Here is a 25,365-nt window from a genome sequence, read left to right on the forward strand (position 1 = left end):
AATAATAATAATAATAATAATAATAATAATAATAATAATAATAATAATAATGTAATAATATTAATAATATTTATTTACCAAAAATCAATTTCGTACAAAAAAAAAAAATTACCTAATATTATATTTAAACACTGTTAATCTTTATTATTTTATATAAGTATACATGAAACACAAACACGTTATTATAATTTATCAAATTTCGACAAATTATTACACATTTTTAGAAAATTGTATGTTTATGGAATATAAATTGGTACATAATATATTCTCTATTGATTAATTTTTATTTTTTTAAATTATTTTCTAAAATGCACAATATTATAACTTTACACATAACTGCATCCGATTCATTATAATATTTGTTGAATTTTCGCACTCGGAAAGTAATTGAATAATTTTTTTTAATTTCTCACATATAATAATTGTTTAACCCGCTGCGCGTATTATGATCGCAATACACGAAACATAAATTCGAACAAATGCAATACTATAATATATACTAATCATTATACTTGTGCACGTAATACAGTATGTACATTTAACGAATGTTGATCAACTTGCATTGTTTAGAATTCAACCTTTGTTTTAACGGGAATCGACCATGTGCGATATTATTACGTACGGTGCACGTTGAAAGTTAATAATTCACAAGGTACCGCTTTACAATAATAACAGTGTAGTCTCTCCTGAATTATAAGCGTTGCGCGTTCGACTTTTGAACTATACAACGACGCACGTGGCACCTGTTCACCGTGTTCGTGCACGAATCGAAATTGATTTATCCATCGGCTTAACGTGACGGTAGGTCGACGTGGAATGGACGGCACAAACTATCAAAAACGCAAAACTATAAATACATATAAAACTGTGTTCACGTAATAATATTGTCATGGACCGAAGAATCGGTTTTCCGTACACTAGACGAGCGTCGCGTCTAACACAGCATGAGTATCGTCATTCGATTTCCTTCCCTCGGTGTACGTCAAGTGCACCGTGCATTATATTGTTAAGGAGAGAAAACCCGCACGTGACAACACGATGAACAGACTACGATATCAAGCAAAATATGGGAGGGGTGGGAGAGCCAGATTTTTCGATAGAAATTATATTCCGATCAGTCATTGCATGAAAATCGTTGTCCTTGCGTAAAATATCCGTTGCTTTCTAAAACGAATAGCGTTCCGTTTGCGAATCGCGATAAAGCGAAATCACAAATCGTGCATCTTTTATTTCGGAGATTCTGTAAATGCTCGTCATGAGAACAAGCATTTCAACCCTTCCCCAATCTTGGAACAGAGGATTATATTATAAATCCTCGACGAACAGTTTTAATTATCGGTCGCAAAAACTATCTTGATTATATAATAAAATGAAAAAAATATACAAGCTTATCGACGATTTCGATTGTCGCGTTCGGCTGATTAAATCACTGCTATGAAACCTTTATGGTGGAGGATTGTTTATTTTTGAAATAATTATTTCTCTTACTGGAATCTAGTCGTTCGCCCCAAAGCCACTACAACCGAAATTTACACGAATAATTTACACGATTTCAGGTATCACGAGTTTCCATAAATGGTTTATGGTACAATTTTACGCTCGCATGTTGTGCCAAGCACATGTATCGAGAATATTTTGAAGAACAAATTTTCTTTTTCGTTCATATAGTTTGATTGAAACACGTTCGTAGTCAAAGCGCGAATGAAAACAACATTATTTTCCTTGGGTCTTAGATTCGTCGTACGTGATAGTATGGATTCCGGAGGTCAAACCACGTAAAATGCGTCTATTATCATTTTAAAACGTGACTTTCCAATGATTTAATCTCGGTTTTCTTCTAGTATATTCAAACCTATTAAATATCGTCTACACCTAAGATAACAATATTCCCTATCCTCGTCCCTTTCGCATACGCATACCATGAAATTAAATTTATACGGTTTGGGTTTGTCGTCTACGATTACAGTGAATATTGATGTGCGCACACGGGTTTACAGTATGCATTATTAAAATATACATGAATGAAAACGTTTTGGTATGCCATTATTATACATTATGATTTATGTTTTTCTCACGACGATTTGAACGCCACTGCTTTTTCGTGTCGTTGTGAGCTCTGCGAATGCAAGTGACTGCATATATATACTAGAAACGTTTCTTGGGGTCTTCTGTTTATTAGACGTTTTCCAACTTATTTTTTTCCAAACCATCACGTTATAATAATTTATTGTTAAGGCAAATAAAAAAAAAAAAAAATAACGTAAAAAAAAAAAAACATGGTCGAAATATTCCGCGGGGCTTCTGTACAACACTGCGGGGACCCGGAGCTCACACGCATCGAAACACAGCACTAATCTTAATAACATTAACCATGGTTTCACGCTGTATTATATATTGTTATTATTACTGTGCACGTAAAGACATTATAATTAAACGTGTGAATACGTTATAAACGGTTTTTGAGAATTGTCGGTGGTAGCGACGAACCCACGTCTTGCGCGCAAAAAGACATGTACCTCACGTGGAAGCATTATACCCGTCCAACGGTATGTGTTTGACCAAGTCCCGAATATTTATATACAAAATAGCTTTATGCAAAACAATAATAATATACAACAACGCGATGGATCCATATATCTTGATAGAACCACATCGAACATAAGATTAGTGTTATAATAAAATATAATTATACTATTAATTGCCTTATTCAAAATTCGCGTACTCATATGAGTATCTTTTTGGTCATGTATGAGATATTTCCTCTCGGAATAATTATTTCATCGATCATCATATACCATTTTTACGATAAAACATTCAACGATTTGAAATAATGAATGAACTCGTAAACTCGATTCGACAATTAAAGCTTGATTACGGCACTCCTTAGTCAAAACGATTTCTTTAATGTTTAAAAAAATACATAACGATCGATGGAAAGTATGATGGCTCATTAAAAATCTAATCGCAGTATTAAAGAACCTCAATGTTGTTTCTGAGCTTGAAATCGCATTTTTAAACAACAATTTATTAATTCGATATCATTACATTTATTAAATATTATTCATTACGGACAAGCACTCTTAATAAAATATTTATATAAATGGGCATAATATATACTACTCAAATATACGTACCAAAACCATAATTATTAATAAAATAATAAAACAAATCAAATTAGTAAATGGTGAAATTTACTCGTAAATTAGTTCATAAATAAATAAACAAATAATTTATATGTAAATTAAATAAAAATATGCATAGCTTGAAGTTTTATAATATTTTTAAAGTATGACCGGTTTTGAATTAAAAATTTTTCATCAAATATAATATAAGGTATAATTAATTAAATAAAATCAATATAATCACGATTAACTATAAAAAAAAAGGAAGGAATACATTGAGAAATATTGATCGTTTTATGTGGAGAAAATTTACTTTAATAGGAAATATTAATTAAAATTATTTCTAAATGTAAATAGCTATATTAATGAATACAAATACTTTGATTGTTATGATTTATTATTATCTAAATAGAAGAGTTACACTTACACAATAAAACAAAGAAAACTAATTTAAATAATATCTTTTAACATTACATTTTATATATAATAACCAAAGTATTTATATTTCTTAGCATATTTATGTCTTATAAGAATTTATTTTAAACGATATATCCTGTTAAAATAGATTATCTCTATGTAAAACGATCAGTTATTGACAATGCTTTTATTCCTATATTTTTTCATATACAATTGTAATTTTATTGACTTTGTATACACTTGATGATACATTTTTAATTCAAAACCGATCGTACTTTACAAATATAATAACGCTTCAGGCTAAGCATTTTTTTTTTTATTTATTTCTATATATCAATATTTTTTTTATTCGTATAAATAATTATTTGATTTTTAAAAATCCTGTTAAATTTATATATTTAGGATTAAAACATGCGCATTATTCGATATTGATAACATAACAGTTTTCATGTTTGTCATATCGTTGTTTAACGCTTCATTAAACCGGTGAAATAAGCATTATAAATCGTGTAAATTACTGCGAGCTCAAAAGTTTAAGTTAGTATTTGCTTTTTATTATATAGTGCTGTGTGCACAAATACTTTACACATATAACTTGACTATTTAGATACTACAGCGTATTATTCAGTGCCGTTACCAAAGTTGGTATTAATATTCCAAATTATTGTTTCACGATAATAGTTGTACAAAAGCCAAAATATAATTTTTTTTTCACCATCCGGTTTGTTCTCAACGTGCACTAACTATATTTGCTAAAGATACAGAATGAAAGTGTAAACATTTTAAATGCCGATTCTGATTCATCGTATTGGTGCGATCGTTTTATCTCTTTTGGAAATTCGGTTATTACTACTGAAGACAACTGTAGTACGCGAAAGTGCTATTACTGTTTCGGTTAGTCGCTTACGCCGTGTGCTAACCATTGTTCCCATTTGTATGTGTGTAACCGCAACGCCGTCGCTTGTTCGCAAGGTCTTACGACGATGGTCACAGCGCGATCTTTTCTCTAATTATATAAAACGAGACTACATCAATCGAAATAAAATAAATGACCTGTTATGGTTGATATAATGACAATGGACATTTTACACTGTTCTTCGTAACATGCGTGTTCAATACCAGTAGTTGAATAGTTTTATCTCAATCAACGAAAAAGACACTGAAGTCGTGTTCGATTTGATTTTGAATACCTAGGCAACTCTAATTTCGATGTACCTGATTTATTGATAATAATTACATTATAGCTGGATCCTTCTCATTTACATACCTGGATATTAATTTGTTTTGATAACTCGTGTTTTTTCCACTCTCTTATTCACATTTACACCAGGTATCATAATCCAACTATTATATACATATATGTATTAAATAATTAATAAAATCTCAGCGTGTATACCAACACTGATTGTGATATAGTTTAATTAAAAAAGAATCCCAATAGAAAAACAAAAACGAAATTAAATTATCGAAGTATAACCGGTAGATAAAATCGAATTAAAACATTACGTAGTACAGTACATTAATTAATTTGCGTTAGTGCACAATAAACTGCGAATAATTTCTACAGTAAAAATACGCCATATTTAATCATTAATGTATACAATATTTATTTATTAACATTTTAATTTACAATTACAATTACAATTTCTGAAGTAGATAAATTGATTTTTTATCCCTGGCAAAAACCAAGTAAAAATTTGTTATTTATAAACTCAAGCGTGTTTAAGGTTAATATAAATGGTAAGATTGAATATAATATAAACATGCTATAAAAAATTGTCGGTGCATGACATTTTCTATTTTATTTATAACTAATTTATCAGATCCACCACTGAACAATTAAAATATTAACCAGAAGCTAGCCTTTAAAAAAACGCAATGAACTATTTACGAAGTTTTTACATTATTTATCAATAATGAACATAGTTTTTAATACATAAACCATTTCAAACTCTACTTAGTTATAACAAATTATATAATAATATTTATACTCCAACCAATGAGTTTCCGTTATGTATGTAAAAAATAATTTATTAATCCCAGTAAATTGTGTTTACCTATATTACTACTATTATTGCATATAATATATATTATAGCTTTAATAATATATACTTTGCAAATGACAGTATAAATGTTTCCATATGATTTCAATAATTTTATAATGATTTATATTTCAATTTATATAAGAAAGCTTAATTTCAAGTCAGGTCGAATGCGAACCTTTTGTATCCATACAGTATTATATCTTAGCATCAATAAATACTGATGCGAGTATATTATTTACATCAAAATTATTTGGATGATTTCCAGATTATATTATTATTATTATTATTATTTAATAGAATATATTTATCTATATTAACTCGAGGGTGTGGTTTGGAATACGGAAAAATAAAAAAATACGGATCTTGGAGATCTCGCATAATACACATAGGCGTAATAAATTATCATCTTACTGACATTACTTTTTTTTTACATTTCTGCACTATTCCACCATTCTTATTCTATATAAATACCGATTGCCGCATAACACTCAGGTTTTCAATTATTCCACCGTCTATTTATCGATTGAACTACGTTTTCGTATGTCGGCACGAGAGGAAAAAACTGCGCAAAAATACTATAAATTCTATCGTGATTATATCTACAGGTTGTTTATTAAATGCTCTAGAATTTATTCGTAATATGCTCTCTATACACTGGAGCTTTAGTACGTACGATAATATATGATACATATTATGCACACGTAAGAAATCAATACATTCAGTTACAAAAAATTAAACCGATAAAAAACGTTGGTCTATTAAATTCTCAAAAATATACACTTTATTACATTACATTAACACATTTTTAAAATTTTTCAAAAAGTTTACCTTGAATATGAAACTTACAACTTTAAAACGATGCCCAAAAAGTAATAATTACAAATGTAATTAAAAATAATAACATGAAAAAAATTACATGATGTAGGAGGTTTCTTAATAAAGATAGCTTCTTTTGATTTTAATGAAAAATTCTATTTAGGGATGTTCTCTACACCGTTTTTGTTTTCATCAGCGACTCCGATTGTCTGATACTTGATATAAACCATAGTAACTTATATTAGAGTTAGATAGGAGCTTGATTTTTTTATGTAGGTTTTATTAAAAAAAAAAAAAAAAAAAAATGTTCAATTTGATTTGTAAACCAGAGTATAAAATATTTGTTACTTACATACTTAAGATATACCAAAGAATATTGTATGTTTTTAATGTTAATTATTGATAAAATATATTTTACAGCAATACAATCAGAGTTGGACAAAAATAAATCAAAATAAAGAATAAAAAATAAAAGCATGAATAACTAATTTATATATGAATAAAGAATAAAATTATTCTGAAAAGTTTTATTCGTGAATAAAACAATTATTCAGAATACATTTATTCGTTAAAATCATGAATGGTATTAATTTTTTTTTTTTAACTTGTGTTTTATACTAATCACAATCATATGGGCGTGAATTGTGCTTTATTAAGACCTACATTTTGGTAACTAAACAGGTTACTAGCAGAAAACTATTATAGAAATGTTATCACTTTTGGCGTTTTTACATTAATCTTTATTGATACATCGGTAAATTACCAAACAAATTTTTACGTAAATTTCATATAATTTAACATTTTAGAACATCTACATTAACGTTTAAGAATTAATGATTAAATAATAATTCAAGTAATAACAACAATAATAAAAATTTGTAGTAATAATTATAACAATTATCGTTATAGTAACTATAATAACGTATGTGTATAAAAAATAATAACATTTTCATATATATATAGGGGTTAGGTTAGGTTATATATAGGTTATATATTTATATATATATATATATATAATTATTATTATACATCGTTATTTAGGGTTTAAATTTATTATTTATGTAGTTATAGGGAATAACGAATGAAATATAGTAAATAAAAATCAATAATAAAATTAAGAATAAATCAATGAAGAATTATTTTTTATTCAAATAATCAATCGAATAATATTTTATTCCACTAATGCCCAACTTTGAATATAATGCCTATAGTCCATTAGATTATTTAAAGACAAGCCACAAAAAATTATTATCTAATCAATTAATACTGTAAAAAAAATCTAAACTTTAGATTTATAATGAAATATTGAAATATATCGTAGGTAAGTATACTCTTGGTCAGATTAATGTAATGTATTTAAATAAAATTGCTTGTGGATGTATGGTTGATGAAAAATACTGTAATACATTGATGGTTTAACATAAAAGAGAAAAACGAAATACTAAAACATATGTCAGGACTGCAAAATAATTTAAAAAAAATAACGAACACGGCTCATTGTGTAGGCAAAATTAGTACATATAGGTATGTGAAGGGAATAATATGTTATACATTTTCTCCCCATACAAAATTTGAAATATTTTAATACTATGGTATTTATTAGAACGGTCTATTATTTACAAGTTTATAAAACTTATATTTTAATTAGAACATTTGTATCAAAATTTTCGATTTTATGCTTTACATAATTTCATAAAAATACTAAAAACTATTTGTTCGAATATCTAATACAATTGATTCAGCTTAATATAATTACCGATTAATAAGGACTATCGATTTATCGGAATTATTCTTCAATTACGATAGTAAATGTATCTTTGTAGTGTAGGCGTGCATCGTTTATCTAGACCACGAATCCGGATAGTAGAAAAATTTTTATTGAGTATATTATATAAATAAATAATAAAACAAAAACTTGAACACCGTTTATATTTTATGCAAATTCGTGTGCATTTTATGGTGGTTTAATATAATTAATTATTAATTATTATACTCATGTTTCATTTCAGTATACCTTTTGTATACAAATATATTAAATGTTATCATGTAACCAAAATAATCAGTTTTATTTGTAACAGTCTACTTAGAGATAATATCTGTAACGATTGTTACGATTGGGTCTGCAACTATACATTTAAAAACATTTGGCAGGAAAGTAAAACAATAAACAAAATGAAATAACGAGGATAAAGATATTTGGGGAAGGAGGAAATTTAAATTTAAAATACGTGTTCGTATGAAAAAAAAAAAATTCGATCACATTTATTTGATTCTGAACCATGAAACGAATGTAAACGAGTTCAAATTTTAAATTTTCGCTTTCAATATAGATGACGATATACGTTATAACATTTGAAATAATTGCTCTGATGAAATTTTGATGTGGGATTTAAATTCCATTTAATCTGAACCATGTAATAAAATATCGATTTCGTTTATAATTTATACAAAATATAGTTGGTACATTAACAAGATATTAGTTATTAGTATAAAAATAAATATTATATACATTGAAAAGAGACCTATAAGTTGCGTAGTCAGGATTTTGAAATTTGAGAGGATAAAAACTTTCTTGGGCAGGTTAGATAGGAGAGAATATAATAGTTAACTCATTTGTGACCATTTGCAAGAAATCGCCATTCGTGTGTAGCTTCATTTTCAATTGAATATCCGCGATAAGTTCTATGCGAGTTGAAAATGTAACTTAAAATCACTTTTACCAGGGCCCATAGTATAATATCAAAAAATTTACTTAAATTGGCGTAAATTCGGTTAATATTTCTTAAATACGCAAATGTAAATTACACGTAGTATTTTTTATTCGTGTTACTATTTTTAAATATTTATTTTGCTATTACAATCCATCACTATAGAAGTCTTAAAGACGAATCATTTAAATTTTTTTATTTCTGATTTCGATAAAATTCAATTTTTTTAAAAACATGTGTTAAAAGTGTTAGGTACATGAACAGAAAATGTTTCCTGTAACCCATTATACATCATTTAGATTCTTGTAGCTTCCTGATGGCAATTTATATTTATTTTTAGTGCGGCCTGTATTTGAATATGGCTCAGTAGTTCGGTCAATAGATTTATTATGTGGAAATAGATAGTTGGATATTGTCCAGAGCAGATATTTAGATACCACCGGGTGTATTATATATAAAGGGTGAATTATTGGATTCATAGTTATGGTCTAAAATAACGAGTAATAAGTCCCTACTAAAATAAAGGTAGTGTACAAAATCAATCATACAAATAATTACATCATTTTGTATTAGCTAAATTACCTGAACTCACCTGGAAGATATATTACAATTTTGAATTAGAGCAATTACATATAATCTTAAACCTTAAAACTATAGATAGATATAAGCTCATAAAATCGTCGTATATTATAATTATTATTATTATTATTATTAAATTATTATATTAAATTTGTTTTTATTAGTGTGTATTAAATACGTATATATCACCTGGTAATTTTTAAAATCAACATATTAAATATAATAAAACATTTATACATCAAACTCAAAACTATTTCAAAACTTAAAAAATATTTTTCGAATTTTCAATTTTTTTTTATTTTTGCATATTTAGAGTGTTATATCTAACCACTATGTCAGTTTTCAAGTTTGTACATTTTATTTTCTTTGATATACAGCGATCAGTTAGCGAAGGAATTGTACTTGAATTTTATATATAAATATATATTAATTATATTACGTACATAATACTATAATATATTATTTTTCTTATTTCAAAACAGAGAAAATAATTTATTACATGTTTCTTTGGCAATCGGTTTCATGTGTTACTAATTAAATACAACTTTAATTAGTTTACTATAAACACTTTTGTAGTTTTTATTAAATTATTCAAGCAATAAATTGTACGTACTTAGATATTTAATATAAAATAAAATAAAAATGAACAATACCTACTGTGGTTATTTTTATAGGGAATGAAAAAATAAATATTATTATACAATGGATGATGCAAAAAAAAATGGTATCATAAATTTCAAAAACTAAAGTAAAGTTTTACCTTTGTTATAGTTGAATAATAATTAAAAAACTGAAATACAATACAAATATTTATTTCACACTTACGGTTTAAAATGATGATATTCTCATATCAATTAATTTAAATTCTTTTCTTAAAAGTTTATCTGAAATAAAAGAAATAACAATAATTATTTTTTATCGTATAAATTACATATTATTAAACATGGCATAAATCTTTTATATTTTCTGTTGGTAGATAAAAATTTAATTTCTCTGAGGAAAATCGTAGTGACATTGAATGTATTATAAATATATTTATATGCTCACACAATTCAGGTTTCTGTTGATTTATAAAATGATTCAATGTCCTATCCACCGAGTATCAATTATTATCATATTGATAGTAAATCGAGTATATTTTTCCGCAATTATACGATAGCTGAACAATATTAACACAAGCTAATTGAAGGGGACACAATTATAAATGCAAATACACTTGTGTTCGAAATAAAACTACAAGTACATTTAGCAGAATTGGACGCCACGTGTGCTCAATTTCAAATTTAATATATACCGCCCAACAATATAAATACGTAGGTTAGAATATATATATATGTTTGTGAGTGTGTGTGTCTCAGCAACAAAAAATAAATAACTTAATTTGTTTTTTAGTAATACCGTTGAATTAGTTGTTTGTACTAAAATTACTGTGCTCATATCTCGAGGTCAATAAATTCGGAGAGTTTTTTTTTTTATCTTTTGTGTAATTACAAAGGTTTAATCTTCATTAGATTAATATCTCAAAGTGGTTGTAATATGAATGTTTGGCGTACATTACCGCGTACCCTTTACGGTTTACAACACAGCTTTATTATTGGTACCATTGCGCTTTTACATGGTAAAAGAACGAGTATCATACGCTTTTAAGCTCACGTGCATATTTATAGAAGCATGAATTTACATTAAATATCAATTAAATAACACGTGAAAAAAGACCCGATGCGTTCAAATGTCGTTTTTAACCGACTTTCCGTGAAAAAAAATCAAACATCACGATCGTTTATCCAATATATAATATAGCATATATTATGATTATATAGCATTGTGTAAAATGTGTGCAGGTGCTGTTATTTTAATACAAACGGCGATAAAACAATGTCGATTCCATTAGTATGTATGGACGATACGGTAACTGCGATGGTTTTATATAAATAAGAATTTTAAACACGTTTTCTCTACTCGTTTGTATTTAAACGCCACGCTATTGTCGGAATTTTTGTTTAACGTCGACGGTTATTATAACAGTTATGAAATATACAAGCACACGGTTCACCGGACGAATCAAATACATGTGCCGCACGCATAGGCGTGCACACGGGAGCTGCTGGGTGTGCACCCCACGAAATATTGTAAACAATTCCCTACTATTTAAGTCTAAGAGTGAGGGGCGCGTATTTCAACCGATATCACTCAAATTAAATGTAATTTATTCTTAAATATTTGGTGAAAAATTAATGTTTCGTCATAGAACGGAACAAAACAAAATTTTCGCGTGAAAACTTCTTATAACAGTTTAACTGCAAAAGTACAAATCATGAAAAATCGAAGGTATCCGAGAAAAACGTACGAGATTCGACAAACGCATTCATCGGGATTAACGTATCGGAATATCAAATAAAGTTATGTTTAAATCGTTGATCAACAGTATTGTATGGAAAATATACCGGAACGTTTCGTCGATACACAGGGCTCAAAAGTATCGCGGGCACCCCCTGAAATACAGGTCTGAACCAGCCCGTGGCCGTGTTCGAGCCTGTAAACGTAAGGCCTCGCGCTATCCCGTGCGCGTACGTAAGTCGAGTTTAATTTTTATTTTCCGCTCTCCGACGTCAACAACGAGCGCGCGCATACCGTGAAGAACGGCTTTACGCGCGGACGGTGCAACTCGAACGCACTGCGACTCGTTTAAACTTTCTAGTCAAAACCAAACGATTTGTCACCGGCGCGCACATGCATACACTTACGCATTTACGCACGCACTTGCACGCACGCACACACTACCTAGTAGAGTTGACTAACCTGAACACGCGCGCGGAAACAGTACCGAACGGGTAGTGCGCGCGTTAATTTTACTTCTATACATTATGCAAAGAACACTTGTCATGATCCGTATTTAAACATCTCGCACCGTCACCATTGATTGCTTTCACGATTAAGTTTAGGAAAATAGTTTAAATAAGAACGCGCCACTTTTTCCGAACGATTCCAAACTAGAACAATCGAAAACCAAATACTAAAAATATTTAAATCTACTGCTCTAAAAACAAAGTTTCATAAATAGTATTATCGTAAAATAACGGGACGGATGGATTTATGTATATAGTGTATACATAAACTATACTCTATACTGTATACCATGTATACTATATACTCCGCATACCAACACCGATATGGACAATTCTACGAACAGTACTACGAAACGATAATAATGAAATTTCAAATTTAATAAAAAAATTCACGAATTCACGTCTAATTAAATTCACAAGTTCATGTGAATTTATTTCACATGATTGCATACGTGAATTTAACTACACGTGAAATAGAGACCTAATTCCGAACGTCGGCGTATGCTTGCTGTTACACGCCCATTCGTTTGAACAGGCAATTGCACTGTCAAGACTATGGTCGGTTCGTGTAACTCGTGCGTTTTCCGCTGTCTAGAGCTTAGCTATTCCATAGCATCGTAAACATATAAATACGTCTTTTATAAAGCCATTGTAGTGTTGTAAATCAGAAAAAATTAGACGTGAACTGCACGCGAGCACTTGTGTACAAAGTACAAATATTTATGTTTTTGGACTGATTTCACGTTCCCCTCCTCCCGCATCGACCGACATTTTGGTAAAAAGAGTCACCGAGTCGGCAATTTGATATAAGCACGCGGCCGACTGTCTTATTCTGGAAAAATTTGAAATGATTCCACCGGGTTATATCCCTCGAGGCGAGTGTCACGTGTCAATCGCCGGTTGCACCGTTATCCTGAGACAGGTGCATCGACGTCGTGGAATTGTTACACGGTCTAGGAAGCAACCGAAGACGACTTTTGGTGTTCGAAATGGATTTGGCGGAACGATAAAACGCTTTGAATATTAGACGATTGAAACGACTTGCACGTTATCACACCTAACCGATTTTATAAATCTATTTCTTAATGACGTCCACTTCAGTTTTTGTTTGCCCGTTGTGTACCGCTACAACATTCGTCTATCACATCAGATATGGTGCCAATTTTTTCGGTGACGTTTGTTCATTGATTTTTTTACGATCCTTGGTCAACAGCGTCAATTATCACTAGTGTTTGATTTTTTCTTTAACACTCGACTGATCAGCTGTTTATCAAAAGAGCCGTTACATTGAACGGTCTTAAAAATATATCACACCACTGTAACCGTAACCAATCTTACATCCATAGTCGTTATCTCATATAATAATGAGTAAAGTCTTATAAAAATTATAGAACGGATCCGCCGCTTGAGACAACTATGATCAGAATTCTCATCTCACTTTTCACTCTCTCTCTTTTTCTCTCTCTCTATTTCTCACTATTTATACATTCAATATTTTTCACAAGCTTACACGTAATATAATTGGATCCTAAATACATCTCAATATACTTAGCACTATAAAGTTATTAATTTTACGACCGGAGCAGTTAAAAAGTAATATAACCGTAACTCGTAATAAAGTATTTACCCTATAAAATCATAAGGTCTACGTACGATAAGGTGATTCACATATTAATATTACTCGTAACTCCGGCAGTTTATCAGTATAGCGGTTATGTAAATTATTTTGAATCCGTTTGAGAAACTGCGTGTCAATATAATATATCAGTATATTTATGGTGATGATCAGGACTCACTGAAATGTAATATAAATGTCTACAGCACATGTATTTTGTGTGACTCAATTTTGTGCTCAATTCATAATAAAGTTCGTACTTCCAGTAATTAGTTTGTACCTACACGGATATGAAATAATTTAATATTAATATTAATCAGACTCTATTTTACTTTAATTTATTACCTTCCCATAAATACTTTTATAAAAATCCTACATGCTCGACCGATAGATATAAACTTATTTTATTTCTCAGATTAAATATTTCATATAAAACTAAACTTATACTCGTATATATAAATTTCTCGGGCTTCTATTGGTAAAATACCAATAATATTTGTACTTAAATTGGCGTAGATTCGGTTAACATCCGTTGAACAAACGACTATAATAAATACACGTAGTTTCTTTTTTATTCAACTGTTTTTAAATATTTATTTTTCTGATTCGAGATATTAATAAAAAGGTATTTAGGACCAAACAATCTTATTTCTTATTCCTGCTTTGGATAAAATTTAGTTTTCCTTAAAATTACGTATTAAAATTATTTTATACATAGGAAATATTTTCTGCAACCCAATATATATGATTTTGATTCCTGTAGTTACCTGATGGTATTTTATACTTATTTTTAGTGCGATCTATACTTGAATATGGCTCAGTATTTCGGTTAACAGATTTATTGCGTGAAAATAAATTTTTGGATAGTGTCGAGAGCTAATTTTTAGATACCATCGGGTGTATTATATATGGGGAACGAATCGTTCGATTCAAAGTTATGGGCTAATATAATGAGTGTTAAGTTCATGACTACTCAAAGAAAAATAGTGTAAAATCGATTTAAAATTAATTTTTTTAGTTTATAAAAAGGTTTATGTTTTCCTTTTTGTATAAATAATATTTTATAAAATACTAAAATGTATATATATTTAGTACATTTTTCGCTGGAGTAGTAATATTATAATTTATTCTTATTTATAACTAAAATAATATGACATGGGTAATTTTTTATTATAATTTTATAATTACTTATAAGCATATTTCATAACCATTAAAATATTTAACTAGAATACGCTTAATCATTTTTTTTTTGTAGTTTATATCATAATTTTATTAAAAATCTCTGAGGAATTATTTTCAAATAAATTTCAACGTTTATATTGAGGGTCTAAGAAGAAATGAATTGAATTATACTATTTTGTATACGTATAAAACATGCTTTATTGCTCAAGAATTTAAACCGACCAAGTGGAGTGAATGTGAACCATTTATGTATATAAAAAATAATAATGGGATGTAAATAGTTTCTTTTTCAATATACAATCGTTTTTTATGTCATTCTTAATAGCAATATAATATTAGATACATACATTAGATTGTATATCATTATATTAGTATGATACTAGTTGTCATGACTCATTAAATATTATCATTATTAGTGTTCCATATGTGGTAAAACTGTATGAACAGTATACAATTATTATGAATGTAATTTGAAAGGCGAGAAATACACGACATATTCACATGACTATAGCTCCACCAATATGTAACAAGGACTGTGTTCTCTCATGTCCACCGAATGGAAACACAATGATTGCTACGTATTACGTGTATGTTTAGTTACTGTAATTTGTATCATAGAAAAGTGTTTTGTTTATTTTACAATATCGATTCCTCAATAAAGCATCGTACTGAATAACTTCTGTTTAAGTACTGGAGTTTATACATTTTAATACACAACGCAATGACAATGTTTGAGTATAAACATCTAATAACTGAGTACATTTAGATTAATTGTCTCTATATACTATCTCTTGACAAGGATAAAGTTGTCTGAGATGAGTCTACATTAAATGATCATACAACTAATAATTAGGTTGGCTCCTAATTTATCACATAACCTACCCTGGTAAATCATACAAATACTATATAAATATATTTATTTTTCTTTGAATCCCTACATTCACATTTCTTGGTCGACCACGGTGATTCCTTTATATTTTTTTACCGTCTGCCGATAACGGCGTTTTAATATTTTTATTTTTTAATTTAAAAAATCCCATTCCCAGGCACTATTGGTTGTATGCTGGGCACCCTGTGGCAACGACGTCAGGTCTGGGCGACGGTGTAAAAAAGTGCGGCAAAAAGCGGTCGCTTATAGCGGTTAACCGTGACAAGGCGCGGGTGACGGGTGGAATCGGGTGCGGAGTCGTTGAAGACGACGACGACGACCGAGGTCCCGGCCGTACAACAGTGCGGTTGGTGATGCATATTATAAAAACTTTGCTGTACTATCAACTTTACAGAGTTCCCGAAGTTGTACATGATACAAACACGCCATTGTAATTAAAACCTCTTTGGCACACTGACTGTCCACCTCGACCGAGCTCTTAAGAAACATTACCTGCAACCCGTCACTGCCACCATCGCGATTTTACTCGTTCGCCGTCGTCACAAGCCATATTATTTATCATTGTGTAAAATTATTATTATTAATATTACATATTCTTGTGAAAAAAAAAAAAAAAAATATTATGGATAGAGAGGACGGATGCACAAGTTTTCCCACGAACGCGACTGGCGTATGGTCATGCGCACACGTCCGACCACGATGACAGTCGCGGAGTCCATTAAAAACATGTGCGAGTCTTGTCAACCGTAATTGAAGTTCATTTCGTAACACGAGACTAATATGTAGATGGCAATAATTATTTCTACGGTGATCAACGGGATGTTTGTATTCGGAGACATGTTAAAACATTTGTCGTGTATTAAGCATTATGTACAACCACGATTCGTGTAGCAGTGTTGATATATACCGCATGCTCATCTCACGCTCGGAATGGTCACGGGTGAGATCGGTCTTAGTAAGTTGGAATGTCCTGGTTAGAAAGGAAGAAAGAGAGTAGAAAGAGAAGGTGAGAAAGCGAGAAAGAGAGACGTACAAGGCACTGCCGGTGAAGATGAAATGAAGGAGAAATAAGTGGAGGAAGTATGTTAGCAAATATAGGGGGGAGATTGCATGAGAAGGAGAAGCCACGGAAACGTGCGAATGATAATAATGTTATGGATGTGTAAAAGGGTGGAGACTATAATGAAAACGCGAGTAAGATGAGTGTATGCATGTGCGAGGAGTATGAGAAAAGGATGGGATCGCTTGTGGCAGTGTTACTGGAGAGACGGGGAGTATCGTGAGAGCTGGATGGTGAACGGAAGACGAGTGGACGAGAAATGAAGTAACGGGAGGATAGGGAAAAAACAAATAAATAAATCACGTGCTTAACCTTCTGATGTACTCGTTGTGCACCAGCACGCAACGACACTATTTTTGCCTATTTTTGTCGATTCCGAAAATATCTTGTATTGACATTTCGAAAAACGTGGACAACGTCAGAGTGGGGGAGAGTTTGTGAAAAACTTAAAGGCTCCTTTTTATCGGTCCAAATCACGTATCGCTTCAAATTTATGTAACATCTGGATTTGTGTCCATCGCGAACTCGTATTTTATTAACACTCCGTCACCGCGTGTGCACTACACAATAAGATATCCGCGAGCATGAAACTCGTAATTTATTTACCGTGACGTTAAAGCATGTAAACATTTTTCCTATTAACTGTACAAAATGATTTTCTTTTTATCTCGGAATCGTATTAAATATAAAATAATAATTGAAAAAGAAAACTTATGGTTGACATCAACAATTAATATTGGCATTCGATCGATAGACTTGAGAACAATATTAAAAAAATTCATTGTTTGACGTTTTTTTTGACGAAAAAAATAGTTTTAATCATTCACGGGCAAACGTGTAACGTAATAGGAAATTATTAATTGTAATACTCATTAAAAAAATTATACATTTTTTTAAGGCTAAGAGGCATCTAATCGTTATTTAACATATTTTGTGCGTGGTAAACATATGTTTTTAGGTTAAAAGTGGATATTTATTTACTTAACTAATGTAATTATCCTTTGGTCAGTTTTTTAAACATTGGGCTGCATAATTTACCATAATATTCACTTTGATATTATACGTATATTATATCTCTCAAATTCAAAATGACATTTAATGTCGGAGAATTAACAGCAATAATATTGTTATGATGTTGATGCCGCAGACGCTGATCGATAGTGAACAACAACGTTTAGTCAAATCGATTTTCATAGGATAAACATGAACACAGTTTGTTTGATTAAAACCTCTTTACTGCCGCAAAGTCGATGATGTGAAATACAATTATTTGTGTAAACTAAACGTAACAAATTCTTGTTAACTTATCGCAAACTATGCAGTGACAACAAAGAATGTCTCAGATCATGATTTAATGCCCATAAATTATTTTCGAGAAGTTTAAAAGATGAACTTTAAAACTCATCAATTTCAAAAAGTTAACTCATTATTTTTCATACGTTTTATCTAATAAAGATCTGATGAAAAAAAAAAGTTTAAAATAACATTGGAACGGAAACTTTTAATTGTGGTAAACATTCTCACAAGAACAATAAAATGTATAAATCGTTTAATAATTAAAGTTAGTAAGTAGTTAAACGTATTTGCAAATCTGGCAACGTGAATCAAACTATATTACGTGCTTCTTCTATAATTGAACCTTGTTCAGTAGTTTATAAGGCAAACCTAAAATTATGTATTACATTTTCACCTCACCAAACGGTTGGCGTTTATTTTACATAGTTGTTGTTTTTATTATAGAAATGGGATCCGGCCGTTCAACCGGTGGGCATATCTGATGACATTGTACGGTAATACAGTAATGGTAATTTTCATAAAGCATATGGAATAAGAAATTTTCCTAGAACAGTTTGATTTAAAATTTAAATAAACATCGCGATATTGCTGTATCGATTTTATATTTATTTGGCACACCATAATCATACCAATTTCAGTGGTTACAGCTATAGAAGCGTCAAGCCACTTTTCCGTTATCTTTGAAGTCTTAACGAGGACGTTAAGGTATACAAGAGTTGAAAGATCTTTTGTATTATTAGGGACAATAATGAGTGGTAAAATCATTACACTTCAATAATTTACTCTCGAGAAAATAAATACCTAACTAATTGGTACTCAATAAGTACAATTACAATACAAATATATTTATCTTATATTATATTATTATATTTATATTGTTTATTACGTTATTTGTCTTGTAATAATATTGAATTACTATTATCATTATTTATTTTTATTTATATTCTTTTCATACAATTTCGAGAAAATAGTATTGTGATCGAAATATATTTATATGTTTATTAATGAAAAAATGTTTACTTCGCGACGAGTATTGCTCTTCTCTTTTCAAAAAAATCAAGTAGCGTTTAATAATTATTGAAAATAAAATTAAAAATCGCTATGCTAAATTCAACGACCGTCAAAACTCTCACAAAAATATCCCCTTTGGAATAAAATATTGCGTACTGCGTGTATTCAAACGAAAATAACAAATTCATAATAGTCATTACAAACATTAAAAATCTTCTTCTTTTCGAAGGTATTGTATTTATATTTTAATGTGTCACGTTCTCTAATTCAACATTTGCTAATGCCTTAGTAAATGTCTTAAACGTAATACGAAGTATTAAATGTAATTTAGATGAACTAGCTACTCTATTGAGTACTATTAATGATAGATTCGATGTTATTGTACTAAATGAAACTTGGTTAACCAATGATTGTAACAATAGTATATCAGGATATAAACAGTATCACTGTCTAGGCATTTTAAATAAATCAGATGGAATCACCATTTTTGTAAAAGATTGTTTTAATGTAACGTGTATAAACTATAATGTAATTAAATATTGTAATTCATTAGATATTACCATCTCATTCAATAATATTAACTACCGGGTTACTGGAATATACAGATCACCAAGTTACAATGTTGATTTATTTTTAGATTCCCTTGAATTTTTCCTCAGTATAAATAATAATAGTGAGTTACATTATATATGTGGAGATATTAACATTAATATTTTGTCGAATAATTCTATTATAACTAATTATCTCAATATAATGAGTAAACATGTTTTTTTCTCTGGTATAAATGATATAACTAGATGCCAAAATGGTTCTAATAGTAATATAGATCACATATTTTTAAAAAATATAGACATGAATTCTATTTCTAGTTATATTATACGTATTGGTATTACTGATCACTATGATACTTCTATTTTAACTGATATTGATTCACTGATAAACAATTATAATACTAAAAATACCTCTTTAAATTCAACATCAATTAATTATAACACACTAAATTTAATCTTAAACAACGAAGATTGGGGCAAACATTTAAATAACCTGTCTATTAACAATGCATTGACTATGTTCAATGAAAAAATAAATACAGCCATAAATAGTTGTACCACGGATGTTAAAATTCAAAATTGTCGTAAATTTATTAAACTAAAAAAATGGATAACAAGGGGCATCTTAGTTTCAATAAATAAAAAAGAAAAAATGTACATAAAAAAATGAAAAAGGCCTTTTGATTTAAACTTTGCTAATAAATTTTCAAAATACAAAAATCTACTTCAAACTATCATCAAAAAAGCACGTATTCTACATTATCAAAATGAAATCTTACAAGCAAATTCAAATACAAAATCTACTTGGCGTATTATCAATGAAATTACTGAAAATAAAAATAAACCCAAAATTCCTATTACTTCGCTTTATAGTAAAGATGATAAAATAGTTTATGATAAATTTGAAATTTGCAATATTCTTAATAATTATTTTACCAATGTTGGAGAGAATATATCTAAAAATATAAAAAAAAATAATTATCATAAATTAGATTGGGAGTTTTTAAACAATAAATGTCACGTAAATGAATCACTATTTCTTAATCCGATTTCAATCGAAAAAATTGAGAAAAATTTGAACTTATTAAAAGACGAATGTTCATATTATGAATATGGAATGACAAACTATTTTTTAAAAAGATCATCCAAACTTATATCACTACCTCTCTCTTTAATATTTAACAAGACTATTGAATGTGGGGTTTATCCTGATTGTTTTAAAAAATGTATTATTATTCATTTATTTAAAACAGGTGATAAGAATGATTATGGCAACTATGGACCAATTTCACTTTCATTATCTATTAGTAAAATTTTTGAGAAATGTTTAAAAAAAAACGTTTGTAAAACTTTTTAATAAAAAATAATTTTTTTCCAAAAAATCAATATGGTTTTCAGTCAGGTAAATCAACACTTGATGCTTTAGTTCAAGCAGATAAATATATAAGAGAAAATTTAGATAATAATAATAAAGTAATGGGTATCTTTCTTGATCTGAAAAAAGCATTTGATTCGGTAAACCATAGTATTCTAATTAATAAGCTGGAATATGCTGGTGTCCGTGGTAAAGCACTTGATCTGTTCTCGTCGTTTTTAGTTGAAAGATATCAATCTGTTAGAGTTGATAATATTTTGAGTAATTTTTTACCAATTAACTATGGAGTTCCACAAGGTACAGTGTTAGGATCTCTATTTTTTATAATTTATACAAATAGTTTATTGGGCTTAAATTTAAATGCTAAAATAATAAGTTTTGCTGATGATACCTTAATTTTAGTCAGTGGTGCCTCAAATAATATAGTTAATATATTAGCTACATTCGTACTAGAAACTATTAATAACTGGTTCGTAAATAATTTACTCGAACTCAATATTAAAAAATCAAAGTATATGTTTTTTGAAATTTATAAAAATAAAAGTTTAATATACTATCCATTAGTGTTACATAATTCAAATTGTAATAGGTCCTTAGATTCTTGTAAATGTGATAAGCTTGAACATGTTGAATCAATTAAATACCTTGGGGTGATTTTTGATAGAAATTTAAGGTGGAATTCGCATATTAATCATGTAGTTAGTACTATACGAAAATTGTTTTATAAATTTAAATTGTTAAAAAATATCCTCAACATCAAAACCTTGCGTACAGTTTATTAAGCACTTGTACAATCTATTATTAGCTATGGCATTGTTATTTGGGGAAATGCATCAAAGTTTGCTTTAAATCCACTTATTATTACACTAAACTCACTGTTAAGATTTATACTATTGAAACCGTATGATTTTCATGTAGACGACCTTTACAATACATTTAATGTAAGAAATCTCAATGGTTTATATATATGGAATATCCTTAATTATATTTTAAATTCAGATTTAAAAAATAATTACCCGTCACATAGATATCAAACACGTCTTAAAAAATCAGTATTTCCGAATATGCCAAAAACCCATAAAGAATTTGGTAGAAAAATGGTTATTAATGTCGGTATTCGTTTATATACTATGCTTAATATTAATTTAAAATCATATAAAAATAAGTATCATTATAAAAAAATATTTAAAACATCTAAATCTAATTCATATTATATTATAAACAAAAACTCGAAATTATTTTTTCTATTATATTTATCTATATGAAATATGTTTATATTTTGTTTATTATAATTATGTATTTAAAATAAAAGTATTATATGTATATTATAATCAAATGGTAATATGTTAGTTTTGTATTGAACTTGCTGCACCCACCACAAGCTATACTTTTGGGGCGGCGTCAAAATTGTTTTACTTTTAATTATTGTTAATATTTATGTATGTAAAATATTGTTTTGACAATAAACTATTATTATTATTAATACATGTAAATTATACGAGTAATATTATCCTATTGAAACTCTAGTTATTATGTATCAAATATATTGCCTATAATTATACATATACGTGTAAAATATCTACAAGTTTCCACGTATCGTATAAACACAATACAAAAAATAAGTACACTGTCGATAGCATGTACAAGATTCCCTTCACTTGAGTATTGGGAATTACAGATATTTTGTATAAAAAACATGGTTTGTAATAACCACGGTCGTATGTTATATAATTTTTTAATTATTATACTATGACTTAAAATAATTAAATCATTATAAATATTATACGATGAATTATAAAAAATAAGTTATAAATAGGGCTAGGATTTATATGCAAAAACAAATTTTTATTATTTCTAGATATGTATTTTTATCATAATTCATAATTTATTATTATTACATTAAATATAAGTTTATATAATTACATTAAATATTAGTTTATATTATTACACGCTACTATGATATGTTGTTTCAAATTTTCAAATATGAACGACCGGCGATTTGAACGTAGAATAGATTTATACTGACTAAAACTCCTTTCCACATCACACGAGGTTACTGGTGCATATTTGAATGACGCGATTTTCCCTGGAGTTAGATTAATATCAATATCTTCTTCTTCATTTTCATATTCACCGTTTATAATTCTATGAATTTTTAATAGTGTTTTAAATCCCTTATTGTTTTTTAGTATAAAATCCATTTTAGTTTTTACCAATTCTGCTGCTCTCCCGTTACATTTATTCAGTTTATCTTTCACATTTAAAATAGTGTTTAAACCTTCGTCAAGGGATAGAGTACTTTTTTCTAGGTTAGTAATAGCTTGGATGAGAAAACAAAAATTACTTTTTAAATATGCCAAATCATTTTGTAAATGTTTGTCTTCAAACAATTCTTTTGATTTTTTAATTGATTCTGCTTCGTCGTCTAAATTTGATATTACAGATTTTATTGAATCAAAATTATTTGAATAGTATTCTACTGCATTTAACCATGTACCCCATCTAGTGATAATTGGTTGAGGTGGTAAAGGTAAATTTAGGAATAGTTCACGTAGTTTGATAATTCGGCTGGGAGCTTTCAAAAATACTTTTTTAATTGTCGCTATTAATTTATCAACAGTAGAATATTCATTTCGTAAACATTCGCTAATCCTATGAATCCCATGTGCCAAACATGTTAAATGAATTAAATTAGGGTATAACATAGTCAAGGAATTCGCTGATTTAACCATATATGGCGCGGCGTCAGAAACAAAAAGTAAAACTTCTTCGTACTTCACTCCTGATGGCCATAATAGGTGCATTGCATCATTAAATATTTTGCCAATAGTTTGGAAATTACATTTTTCTAGTTCTTCACACATTAATAGATACGGCTTTGAATAATTGTCTTCGTGGAGGAGACCAACTATGACGTTACCAACATATCGACCGTCAACATCCGTGGTCTCATCTATTGAAACCCAAATTGGCCCATCACCAATTTCCGAACGAATACGAGAAATAGTATTTTCATAAATTGAAGAAACATAGTTTTTGCGAATTGTAGACTGGTCAGGAACACATTTACCAGTATATTTTTCTAAAAAATTTTTAAATGATGGATGATTTAACTTCCATAAAGGTATATCCGATTCTAACATTGCTTGACATAAATCTAGAGGAAAATTCGCTTGTTTATTTTGGTTATCTAATGTATTTTTAATGAACGACTGTTTAGATTTGGCTTTTAAATTAATATTTTTGTTATGCTTGCCTGTATTTAAATGCTGTACCACCTGAAAACGTTTTGTTACGGGCATAGCTTGATCACAAATAATACAATATAATATTTTACCATCTGTTTTAAAAATGTCACTTGAAAATTCTTCTACAAATTGACGTAACTTGGCACTTTCACTTTGAACTTTCGGCATTTTATAAAATTGTTAACTGATACTGTTATTAAAACCACTCAAATTTTAAGTATAAGTGTCCGCACATTTACGCAACACACGTCGTACTAATGAAATTAAATACGTGGTTAAATAATGTGTAGGTAATCCTATCGGTCGTAGATAAGATAAGATTAAATGAGTAATATTTATACTATATATTTACAATTCGACGGATAAACCAAAAACTATCGGTATTATGAAATAAACGTCATTTAAAATTAACAATAATTTATAAAAATTTAAAAATTTAAGTTAAAAAAAAAAATAAAAAACCTTAAAATCTATAAATATGCAATTATATGCATTGTGTTCAAAATATGCAAAAATATGCAAAAAAAATTGATTTTATTTAAACGAGAGTAAGCAAAATCGTGGACAAATTTGACAAACAATCGATTTGGACTTAAGGAAAAAAA

At 28.8% G+C, this 25,365-nt stretch overlaps 1 protein-coding gene across 2 annotated transcripts in view; it reads right to left on the reverse strand.

Moving 5' to 3' along the window:
• Window positions 1–25,365, reverse strand: part of LOC112683335 — a 401,285-nt gene that overhangs the window by 274,379 nt on the left and 101,541 nt on the right. Inside the window, exon 3 of one of the 2 annotated variants that reach the window (XM_025554338.1) lies at window positions 10,513–10,571. The exons of the other annotated variant lie outside the window; for it this stretch is intronic. The gene's annotated coding sequence lies outside the window, so the exon portion shown is untranslated. The remainder of the gene's footprint in view (window positions 1–10,512; window positions 10,572–25,365) is intronic. 2 annotated transcript variants of the gene reach the window in all.

Source organism: Sipha flava, unplaced genomic scaffold, assembly GCF_003268045.1.
Source record: "Sipha flava isolate LNK unplaced genomic scaffold, YSA_version1 224_pilon_pilon, whole genome shotgun sequence".
NCBI lineage: Eukaryota > Metazoa > Arthropoda > Insecta > Hemiptera > Aphididae > Sipha > Sipha flava.